The following is a 13,057-nucleotide window of genomic DNA, read 5'->3' as shown; positions in this document are numbered from 1 at the left end:
AAAGAAGTATGAACAAAGAAAGAACATTATAGGCTAATGGATAGCTCAAGAATTGAGAATTAAGAACCTCTATAACTACTGACAACATCTATGGTGGTTAATACTAACCTAATTTTTCTGTGGAGAGGCTTTTGTTACTGACCTGAAAGGCCATAACAAGAGACCTCTGTAGATTATTCCTAATCTGCTTCAATGAGCTTTGATGGGAGAGTCAAAGGATACTCATCCCTGAATGAGTTACTGTGCTCTAATAGATTTATATTCTTTACCTGCATATTAACACAGATGAAACCCTTAACTATTTGATCATATGTGGTAAGGGATATGTGGGAAGGGATTGCAGTATAGGTTGTGATGTAACTTTGAGGGGTAGTTTCTCCTATACTTTGAAATTACTGGAATATTCCCAGGATATTGTGTCCATTAAATTAAAAGAATTTTGAAAAATGTAAAAATTATAACCATTGAAAAATGCCATTTCAAACAGGAATGGTGAGATTATTCAGCAAAAATTATCAGAGAAGAACAATTTTTTTTTTCTGTGTCTTGTTTGGCTGCAGATTTGATGAAATAATACTTAAATGTTAAATATATTAAGTAAAAAATCATTTAATAACATTAACTGTTTTTGTTTTTTCATATTTCCTTCATCCCTTTAGCTCTCTGTGCCTTCAGGTGGTTAGACTATCCTGTAGAGCATTTCACCTCAAAGAAGAAATGTGACAAAAAAAAGCAGAGTGTTCTTTCAGGCTCTTTCTGGCTTTTAACTTTCAAAACACACAGGCCCTTAATAAATGAAAAGGACTCATGGCATGGATAAAATATTTTGGAGAAGACATCATGAGTCAGAGAAAATATTCCTCATCCCTTATTCCCACCCCACCCTGGGCTCAGACTAACAACAAACAAAATCCTCAGGTTGAAAATGGCAAATGGCCATCAGAGGTGAGCTATGAGAGAAAGTATGGTGGTATGAAAATATGGTTCCAAAATCCTTTGCAATTCTTCCCATTGTCCCCTCCACTTGAATCCAGACAGGCTTTTGACTTCCTCAACCAATAGAGTACGGCAGAAGTGCCTTTGTGTAGCTTCCAAGGCTGAGTCATTAAAGAAAATGCAGCTGCCACCTTATTTTCTAGAATACTAGCTCTTGGTGCCAAGAACTGCCATGTAAGAAGTCTGATGATTCTGAGGCCACCATGCTCTGAGAAAGCCAAGCTGCATTGAGTGCCATAGTAGGAACTTGTCAGCAGTCCGAGTCTTCAAGTCATCTTAGCACAAGTGCCAGGCATGTGAGTGAATGAGTCTTCTGGTGATTCCAGCTCACAACCATCGGGTCACCTCGAGCCTTTGATCCTTCCCAGCTGAGGCACCAGTCTTGGAGCAGAGACAGCACACCTGCTGTGTCCTGTCCTAATTGTTAACTCACCAAATCACCTAACTTTTAGGGTAATTTTTTACATAGAAACAGCAATTGGAACCAAGGAATTTGCTTCTCTTTCTTGATCAAGTCCTCATGGATGATAGATCTCTCAGATCCATTTGAGGAATCTGGGAGCAAAAGAGACTGTTTCTGTCTCCAAGATAGGATCTCAGGGAGGTAATGTGTCCAGCACACTGGGCCAAAGATGGACCCACAGAGTTGCCCTGTTCTCTGGGGCACAGGTTCTATACGGTGAGTCCCACATACCCTCAAAAGGCATGAAAGTAAGAAAGAGAACTGCTAGGACTTTCCGAGCCTGTGTATGTGTACCAAAGGAGATCCTGGGTACTTTTGTATTAGGTAAGTCCTACAAAACTTATACGCAGTTCTGAAGTAAAGGGTAGTCCTGAAATGACTGATTAATTTTCTGCCACTCCATTAAGGCAGAAAGTACGTTTACTTATAGTAAGATACAAAAGCAGCCTTTCTTGCATACCCAAGTATGTGCACTGAGATTCATTCTCATTCCTTGTGCCAGCAAGTATCATCTTATTGCTCCACCAAAAGTAAAATTCAGGTCTATCTTCCAGTGTCACCAGCAGTCTGATCACCAGTGGTATCAGTTCCCTGACAAAAAATCTTCAATGATCCACTATTATCAAGTAAGCAAATTCTGAATTCCTTAGCATAAATTTTTGTCACCATCTGGCCCTACCTACGTCTACCTGTATGTGCACCCCATCTCATAATACTCACTACTGTAAAACCCAGTACCACTAGTCTCCTCTCCACTCTCTCACTGGTCATACTCTTTCTTTTTTCCATGCCTTCTCAAGTGCTATTTCCCCTTCATAGAACATCTTTCCTCTTCTATGTGTGTCCTTGGAGTTCCTCACAAACTCCTACTTATCTTACTGCCATGCCCAGACCATGCTGAGTTTGCTATTCCCTTTTCAGTGTTTCCATAGCAGTTTGTTCATAGCTCAGTCCTAGCACTCCTCAGAGACTGTTGTAATCATTTATTTACATATCCCTCCCTCCTAGAATTCTGAGCTCCTTAATGACAATGTATTACTCAGGTTGCTGTGATGGATTGTTAAAATACTGGCTCCCAATAAATCGTGCCTCTCTGTATCCACACTCTACCATATGATATTCTTTCAGAAATGAAATGCTGATAAATATGATGCAAGAAGAGTCTGTATGAATGCTTGTGAATTGGAGATTGCCCTACCTCTTGAATAAGTTCAGGTTAGCCAGCTAGAGATGCATAGCTTAGCCAAGAGCCAGCACCAACCAATGTACCTGTGAGACAGCCCATCTGGGGCAAGCCAACAGACCATAAATCTATGAGTAAATCTAGACAGAACTTTGAGCAGAACAGATGAGCCATCCCAGCTGAGCCCTGTCAAACTGCCAATATACAGAAAGGTTTTTGTCTTAAGCCACTAAGTTTGCAGCGGTTTGTTACATAGCAAAACTGGTAACAGTTCACTAAAAGCAAGCCCTGTATCTTAGTGGCATAACACAATGAAATGTATTACTTAAGTCACAGTCCAGTGCAGATTGTTGGTGATGGGAAAGATCTCTCTTCTATATAGCCACTCAGAAACCCCAGGTACTTTCCTCTCTCTTCTTAGAACCCTCTTAATTACGTGGCAGATGGGAATGAGAGAGAGGATCATACATGGGCTATGTTTATTGGGCAGTTCTGAAAGAGGCACATAACACTTCAGTTTTCATTCTACTGGCCAGAATATGATAAAGGAGCCTATAAAATACAGTATAGCTGTATTCCCTGGAAAAAGAGGAGGACACAAATGTTGGTAAGGACTAATGGTCTCTGCTGCAGGCAGAAATGTTTTATTCCACTTTTTATGTCCTCCAGTGTCTGGCACAATGCCTGGCTTATAAGAAATGCTTAATAAATACATATGGGATAAGTGAATGAAATATTCAATGATGCTGTAACACCTCATATAGGATAAGGTCTGAGAACTTATGAGCCTGAGAATTATGTAGCTTCGAAGGAATATTTGTCTTATCCAGGCTCATCTTCTTCTATATCTTTAAAGTACTCATTTTAAAATAGAGCACTGACCCATTCAAAAACCAGGGCAAGAAGTGGATGTTGATGTTTTGCTGTGTCTGGTTTCCCAATACTGAGATGATGGCATAATAGCTATTTCTTATCCAGAAATCTGTAAGAATATCAAATTGCAAAGAACAAATTGAAAGTATGATATTTAAAATAAAATCTTTTATTCTTGAAGTCTTCATGTTGATGTATATAACATTAATATACTGATTACAGTCAATCAAGTTACCAGTCACTTAAGTTCACATGAACTATGTTACAAGTAATAGAGTTAGAAAATTTATACAATATAATTATACAATATATTTTCCCTGCAATATATGATACCATATGAGCACATCAAATGAAGAGCCAAAAAGGCTTGGGTTCTCATCTTCATTCTGTAATTAATTATATAAATTTTTTTGTCTTTAGTTCCCTTAATTCTCTACCAGCTATAAAATTCTAGAATTCTTTAATTCTCTATCATAACATATATGTTAGCAATAGCCTTCATTTTTCTCTACTTTCTCAGCAAATCAAATAAATACATCAAATCAAATAAATGAATCTCTTTAACCAAAGTCCAAAGAATAGTCCCTTTTTTGTTTTGTTTTACCTGAGGAGTGGGAATGTGATTAAACAGACTGTGAGGTGTATCTTCTGATCAGGCCCAGGAGAGTCAATGGCTCCCAGGAAGCTTGTAATGGATAACTGGGGCAGCTACTCAGTCTTGGGCTGGAACATGAGGGAACAACCCAAAAGCCCTCCTTCGCTCCCTAATTTCATCTTCACTGTTTGCCGATTACAATTCGTTAATGTATTTTAAGGCACGATCACTTCAAGCATTCTACTTTGAAACACACGAGGGACGGAATTAATTATCGCCTTAACCTGATATGGTATTTTTAGATTATCAACTCCACTAGCAGGGGCTTTAAAGAACTGAATAGCAAGAAGGAATGTTTTGACAAGGAAAAGGCTGAAGGCCAGATGTATCATGGGAGACTGCATTGCAGCTCAGAGCCCTGGAGGGTTACCATAAAGCAAGAAGACAACCCTGGGCACCAAATGATGGTGCCAGGACCCCCATGCTCCTGGTTATGCCATCCTCCAAAGGAAATTAAACACTAAGGACCATGTCAGGGCAAGTAGAAAGACCACACAGAACACAGGCTAGCAAATTGGGCAAGAATATGGAGAGAATGCTCTTGGTTGGGAATAAGGTATATTTGGAATAGAGACCAGAAGTAAAACAAACTGTGGGACAATGTATGAGGGGGGCTTATTAGATTTATTCATTGATATACTTCTCCATTAGTGTAGAGTTGATCTTAGACTTTTTCCCTTCAACATTGCCCTCAAATTGTTTTCGGGTACACCAACCCAGCTTTAGACTGTACCTTTGACAGTAACTTGTCCATTCAGTGGGGGGAAGTAACCTGGTTAATTCAGGGAAAAGAATCATTTGCAGCATGGTTATGTGGTTTGCCTAAAGGTTTTACCTTTTGACTTGGTACTTTGATGTTGTTAGGCATAGTGATAATCCGCTCCTAAAAACATTTGACATTACACACTGGTTGATGATAGTGGTATCATTCTCTAAAATTAGAGGTGAAGTCCAGCCCTCTCTTCTTCACTGCTATATCCATTTTTCAGAACTCTGCAGAACAGATTAATGGTATATTGTTCTTCTGTAATTCTCTGGTTACTCTACAGGGTCAGGGTAAATTTGAAGAGAACAAATGCAAACCAGCTTGAGGCAGCATTGCCCAATTTGATCAAAACTAAACGCAACCATCGTGGGTTCGAGTTTGGTGGTCCAAAACATTGGAATGTTTCAAAAACATCTAAAATGCAATACTAGCGTTGTTTTATTTGGTTTGGGGTTTGCTATCCCTATATGTTAAGCAGGAGTTTGGGAAAAGTGCACAAAAGACTCACTGTCTTTTTTCATGGATGCCTATATACTAAGTAGCCAGTGTTACTGATATATGAAAACATCAAACACAAGAATCAATCTCTGCTCCCCTACATCATGAACTTAGAGGAAACTGAGGATGAAACACATCTGATCCTTATTTCACATCCTATCTAACAACAGCAATTCTCTCTGAGGACCTAGATTCTGAGCCTTAGAACTGCACATAAAACAGACATTCATCTGGGTTCTCCCACAGGGACTCATGTAATACCTGTGTCAGGTCCTTTTTGCATCAAGCTAACTTTCTTTGAGGCTGGACCAGAGGTTGAATTTAATACCAACCAGATCCTCTTAAGAAAGATAGAGGAACTCTATGCTGTCTTTGAACCCTGGAGAAATGTCATTCTATTATCCAGGATTGAGGAGGGAAAGTTTAGTTAAGAACCCAGCTTTGCAAATTATACCTTCATGATTTACCACATATTTTTCTAATAAACTATTTTTAAATGTTTTATTTTGTTTGTTTAGCCCATATAGCAAAATACTGTCTTGTCAATCAAGACAAACTTCAAACTGCCTGGGCCCGTTAGAAATGTTTCATTAATAACATGTGTTTACCATTGAGAGAAGTAGACTTCGTGTGCTAAGATTTTGTTTGTCAGTCATTCATTGGAACCCCACTGTTAATAGCATACAATGGTTTGTGGTTATGCCACAATTTAACCCAGGTTTAAAAATACAAACTAGAGCCCTGGTGGTCTAGAAGGAAGAGGGAGTAAGTGAAGGTATTGGCCCAACCTGCTTTGTGGGCTGGTGGTTTGGAATGCTTTACAAACTAATCAAATTTATTGACTATGATCCTGAGAAAAAAAATCACATGCTGGGGTGTGCATCCTGGTTTAACTGCAGTTTGGTGAGGTTCTGAATATCTGAAGGAGGAAACAAGGCAGCTATTTGGCATTCCTTTCCCTGAAGACAAATTAGAAACAGATATCACAGAATGTGAGTTTCTATTTTTTTTTTTTCAACAGCCAAATAAGAAAAAGAGACTTTCCTCTGTAGTTTTAATTCTACTGTATATTAAGGATAAGTAAACAGAATTAATATCGCAATAGGCAGAATAGGCACTGAAAATTCTATTAATTCAGTAGTTTGAGCACAAGTGTTCTAAATACAGCAGATGAAAAAATCAGTTTTGTATAAAATGTTGGTTTGGGATTTAACACTGCTGAGCTTAAACACTGTTAGCTATATTTGCACCTATAGTGTATGTATAACCTGAGGAATAAAACGTTTGTGTTTTTTCAAAGATCTGTGTGTAAACTTATTTAAAATACAACATAGCTAATTATGCTAGTAGATAGACCATGTCTTTGTGTTTAATAAGGCACCTCAGAAGTATACTGAACCATACAGAATTGCTATCGAACAAGGATCTGATGTGCTTATGAAATCTCATAGTCATGGATATAATTCCATGATCCCAAGCATTTGTGAAATTGTATATCATATGTGTTTAAAAACAATTTTCCAGTTGCTTACAATTTTTGCTTTAAAAGCTATTTGCATTTCAAAATAAAACAAGATAATCTTTATAGAAAATTTAAACCCCCATATTACATTAGGCAATCCTTAAATTACCTCTTTACACATTCCTAGAGAAGAGATTTGGTATTTCAAAACGTTTTTGGCACTTTGAGTTTGTTTTCCTTTCTTTTTAACACTTTATTTTTTAAAAAGAACATATCTGGAGAGAAAAGTGTACTACTAAGTGATCATTTTCCATGTTTGGAGTACTTGGAAAATTAAGAATCATAAGAGGACAACATCTGTTAACTATTCACACTCTGCATTTTCAAGATCTACAGTTGATATTCACTTAGTCCACAAGTATAAATTAATTGTGCATATACTGCATGTGCAGCAATATGCTGGGAACAGTGACAATCTCAAAGATGAATAAAACTGGCTCTACTTTTGAGGAGCTTCTGATTTAGCAGAGGACAGAAACACTCTGAGATTGTTAAATTCTTCAACATCTGAAAGAGTAACATTTTAAGCTCTTATTTTTACTCATATATGATTCTTGTAGGTATTGCCTGTGGCAACCTTAGTTTATTTATTTCTAGTAAGACTTTGCATATAAAAGTTTTTTGGTAATTACCTATGATGGAAAAATAGAAAGAACGCAAACCATCTCTAGAGTAATTCTCCAGGAAATAGGGGAGGCAGCACACATAGATGAACCTGGAGGCCTGGCCAAAGCGTAAAATAGCTGAATGATCCTTGACATTGAGACTGAAGGAAAAAACTACCAGAAACCGTGTCCTCTGCTTAAACTCTGACCAGAGTTTAATCCTAGCCTCTAAATGGTCTACTGTAAAACAGCATTTTAAAGTTGTAAAATGTTTAATAATATGACAGGAATTTATTTCGTCTTATGAGGAAAATAGTCATTTCACCAAATCACATTAGAGCCAAGGGTTTAAAAATATTCCTTATTTATAAGATTTCACATAATAAATTTCATTTGCCAAAGAATGTGTCCACTTCATTCACATTATTTCACAGAGAGCTGTAATCACTTTGTTTTTTTTTTTCAAATACTAACCTTACACTGGATTTAAAACAATTCTTGACATTTAAAGAATACTATCTCCTTTCCTTATTCTCTACAAATAAATGTCACTGACCATAGAATCTTATAATGCAGAGCCTAAGAAGACTTGTGCAGGTAAATTTGGGGTTTAATCACTGCCATCCTCACTTTGATGTTGTAAACTGGAGAATAATTTTTCATTATTTCCAGAAGCCTGAAGGCTTCCTGAAGGAGTCCACAGTTAGTATCAACATGATAATGAAACTGGAGAAAACTATATGTGCCCTTACTATTTTATCAATATTTGCTAATGTCTTCAAGTTGTTTAAATCTTCAGATGAGAATTATCTGATAGCAGTAAGACTGGAAAGCTAATTCCCATTATTCCTATGACACTATGGGGCAAGTATTACTTTCCCAACATTTTTATTGGAAAGAGTAAGTTAGAAAAAGTTACTAAGTGGCTTTGAAGAGTTTGGTACAGAAACCCCAAAGTGCCGGAATCTTGACCCCTCTTACTCATGGAACCACACCGTCTCCTTTTAGAGTCTGATCTAGTATTGTTCTTGCCTCATCACTTTGTCTAATTAAAATTAAGAACTTCTATTTATCAAAAGACAATGTTAAGAGAGCAAAAAAGATATATATAGCTATAGATATAGATACAGATATATAGATATGTATAGATATATATAGATATAGATGTATAAAGGATTTGTCTAGAACATATAAAGAACTCCTACAAATCAGTAAGAAAAATTCAGACAACAGAGAAATGGGTAAAAGACTTGAACAGACAGGTCATAAAAGAGGATATCCAAATGGCCAATAAACTTATCAAAATATTCTCAAGTTCATTAGTTCATAAGGGAAACGCAAATTAAACCACAATTAATACCACTGACTACCCATGAGAGTCACTAAAATGATAAAGACAAAATTATTTCAGGTATTAGCAAAGATTGAGGCAACTCAAATCTTTATACACTGCTGGGAGTGGTGTGAATTGGTGCAACCACTTTGGAAAGCCGTTTGTATCAACTAATTCTTCTCTAGGTATATACCCAACAAAAATATGTACTATAAAAAAAACTTAACTGGAATCTTCATAGCAGCGCTATATATGATAGCCACAAACCAGATTGGATACTATCCAGATGTCTATCAATAGTAAAGTATATAAAAAATTTGCGGTATATATTCAATGGAATTTTATACAGCAAAGAGAATGAACAATATACAACTATATGCAACAAAAGGGTAAATCTTGCAAGCAAACTATTCAGCAGAAGTCAGTCACAAAAGTACATACTGTATATATCCATTTATACAAATTACACAAAAAAGGAAAAATAATCTATGCTGTTAGAAGTCAGGATATTGGACAAATTTAAGACTAGAAAGGAGCATGAAAGGATTTCCAGGATGCTGGTTATGTTTGCATTTTGATCTGGATGCTAGTTCCACAAGTATGTTTAGTTTGTTAAAAATTCAAGTATAATAACATAAATACACATTTCACTATGTATATTTTCATTAATACGAAATATTTAAATATCTTCATCTTTTCCCAGGGCAAGCCAGGCCAAAGGGTAAAGATTGAAACTGATTGTGTTTTAAAACTTCAACTTCCATATGAGACCAAGGGAATAGATATCTATTTGGTACAGGATCTAAATTTTCTAAACAGTACAACTCTACAGTCGATTTGTTCAAACACCACAATTGCATGGAACTTTGAATAGGAAGTGAGATACGGTAGGTTAGTATAGGCTGGAGTGAAATAGTGACACATCCCAGAGTAATTTGGGCAGATAATAAAAAATATATTTACAGCCTCCCCCTCCCCAGCCCCAAGGATCTGGGAGAAGGTGCAGATGTGTTGGACATCCTCACCTGGACTGGTGTTGATGTTGTCACAAACATTGGGACTGGCGGTTTGATGTTCTGAGCCCTTGAGCATGGGACTTGCCCTTATGAAGCTCATTACCACAAAGGAGAGTCTAAACTTGCATGTAATGGTGCCTAAGAGTCTCCCCCTGAGTACCTCTTTATTGCTCAGATGTGGCTCTCTCTCTCTCTAACTGAGCCATCTTGACAGGTGATCTCACTGCCCTCCCCCCTACGTGGGACCCGACTCCCAGGGGTGTAAATCTCCCTGGCAACGCAGAGTATGACTCCCGGGGATGAATGTGGACCTGGCATCGTGGGACTGAGAGTATCTTCTTGACCAAAAGGGGGATGCAAAATGAGACGAAATAGTTTCAGTGGCTGAGAGATTTCAAATGGAGTCGAGAGGTCACTCTGGTGGACATTCTTATGCACTATATAGATAAACCCTCTTAGGTTTTAATGTATTGGAATAGCTAGAAGTAAATACCTGAAGCTACCAAACTCCAACCCAGCAGTCTGGACTCCTGAAGACAATTATATAATAATGTAGACTACAAGGGGTGACAGTGTGATTGTGAAGACCTTGTGGATCACACCCCCTTTATCTAGTGTATGGATGAGTAGAAAAATGGGGATAAAAACTAAAGGACAAATGGGGTGGGATGGAGGATGATTTGGGTGTTCTTTTTTCACTTTTATTTTTTATTCTTGTTCTGGTTCTTTCTGATGTAAGGAAAATGTTCAGAGATAGATTGTGGTGATGAACGCATAACTATGCTATCATATTGTGGACAGTGGAATGTATACCATGGATGATTGTATGGTGTGTGAATGTATTTCAATAAAACTGAATTTAATAAAAAAAAAAATCTTTGTCTTTTCAGTCAATCTTGCTTAGGAAGAAAACAGTTGTGCTATATCTTCTATATTATCAAAGTAATAATAGCAAAAGATGAGTTTGCTAACTGACAAAATCAACTATATGGACTTGGAGTTTATTTCTTCTTTAACCGGTTTCCTTCCTTCCTTAATTTAATTCATTTATTTAAGGAAAGGGCAACATTAAGCATGCTTTGGCTAATTCTGGGAGAAAATATTATATCAACTCTTCTACCTAGATTAGTGTAATTAGCCAGGCCATCATACACTGGCTGCTGTTTAAAGCCAGGGCTGAAGTGGAGATTAATCGTGTGGTGAAATATACAACAATGAAGCAGAGATGGCGTATATATATTTTTTCTGCCTGTTTCTGCTTTTTGACAAGGACACAAGCAGAACCCTCTGGTTCCATAAAGAGCCCTTAACACAGCTTATCTATCAAATTAATGCTTTCTTTCCCGAAGGACTAACTTTATCTGCACAAAGATGGGTGATAACTCCTTTCACAGAAAGGAAGCCATGACTATAAAAATAATTAACATACATCTTTTCAAGGTTTATAACAGAAGTAACACCCAAATCAATTGTGCAGAACATCTGCTACAACATCAGTATTTAACTTGACAACTGGGTTCAGTGATGTAGACCAAACACCTGAGTCCAGTGGTCTCAACCACATTTAGGGAAGTCACTCATATGTTCTTAACCCCAGGAAACACAAGACCTGATGTCATGGAGGCAGGAACTGGTTTGGCCTAACTAGACATTTCCTACTGTCTTTAAAAGTCTTCATCAGGCTTAGAGAGAAAACACCCAGAGACATTTTGGAGAGCGCCAACACAGACACAGACATTTGGAGATGCAGTCAGAAACACCCCGAGAGATGCTCAGCAAGGACTCATAGAAATAGCCAGAACCCGGAGACAGCCAAGGGAAGCCAAGAGACGGTTTGCCCCCAAGAAGCTAAGTGAGAACCCACAGACACTTAAGGAGAAAGCCACCAGAATCAGAAGCTGAAAACAACAGAACCCGGGAGCAAAGGACAAGCAATTGCCAGCTAAGTGCCTTCCCAGCTGACAGAGGTGTTCCAGACACCATCAGCCTTTTCCTCAGAGAAGATCCATGTAAAAGCTCATTTTGACTATGACCCCTCAGATGACCTATATGTTCCATGTCAAGAGTTAGAACTGTCTTTTCAAAACAGGGATATACTTCATTTGATTAGTCAAGAAGATCCAGATTGGTGGCAAATCTACAGAGAAGGGGATGAAGATAATCAGCCTCTAGCCAGCTGGTTCCAGGGAAAAGCTTTTAGTAGCAAAGGGAAGCCATGAAACAAACCATAGAAGAAGATAAGGAGCCAGAAAAACCAGGAAAACTTTGGTGTACAGAGAAGAATAAAAAGAAGAGGAAAAGGGTTTTTTGTAATGCCAATAAAAATGACGCAAATAGGAAAAGACCTATCATCTTGATCGGTCCGCAGAATCGTGGCCAGGATGAGTTGCGTCAGAGGCTCATGAACAAAGAGGAAGACCGCTTTGCATCTGCAGTTCCTCATACAGCTTGGAGCAGGAGAGACCATGAAGCAGCCGGTGGAGACTACCGCTTTGTTTCCCAGCAAGCATTTGAGGCAGAGGTAGCATCTGGAAAGTTCATTGAGCATGGTGAATTTGAGAGAAAGTTATATGGATCCAGCATAGATTCTGGCAAGTGATCAACTCTGGCAAAAAGTCTTTTAAGTCTTCGAACATTGTCAGTGATGACCCTATGGAATTCAGAGTTGAAACCACATATTATCGTCATTGCACCCCCTTCCCAAAAAAGACTTTGAGCATTATTGGCCAAAGAGGGAAAACATCCAAAGCCTGAAGAGTTCAGAGAAATCACTGTGAATACTAGAGAGATGGAGCAGAACAGTAGCCACTACTTTGACATGGCAATTGTGAATTCAGATCTTGATAAAGCCTATCAGGAGTTGCTTAGGTTGATTAATAAACTTAATACTGAACCTCAGTGGGTACCATCCACTTGGCTGAGGTGAAGGAAACATCCACTCAAAGGCAAGACTGGACTTACCTGGCAAACTGCCAACAGGAAGATAGCACTAATATGTCACTGAAACTCTTGAGTCAAGGTGGCAGGCAGTATAAGCTATAGACCTATTCTTAGATAGCATCAATTAGGAGACAGTCCCCTTAGGCAATCTGTGCACAGCATTCTCTATGCATGGCTTTTGGGGGTCTTGCCTCATTTGGGGACTCC

The 13,057-nt window shown here is 38.1% G+C and overlaps 1 pseudogene; it reads left to right on the top strand.

Moving 5' to 3' along the window:
• Positions 1–932: 932 nt before the first annotated feature.
• On the top strand, positions 933–12,836 carry LOC119530503 (annotated as a pseudogene).
• Positions 12,837–13,057: the final 221 nt, after the last annotated feature.

This window comes from Choloepus didactylus, chromosome 3, assembly GCF_015220235.1.
Source record: "Choloepus didactylus isolate mChoDid1 chromosome 3, mChoDid1.pri, whole genome shotgun sequence".
NCBI lineage: Eukaryota > Metazoa > Chordata > Mammalia > Pilosa > Megalonychidae > Choloepus > Choloepus didactylus.
This window is presented reverse-complemented; position numbering and strand designations above follow the sequence as displayed.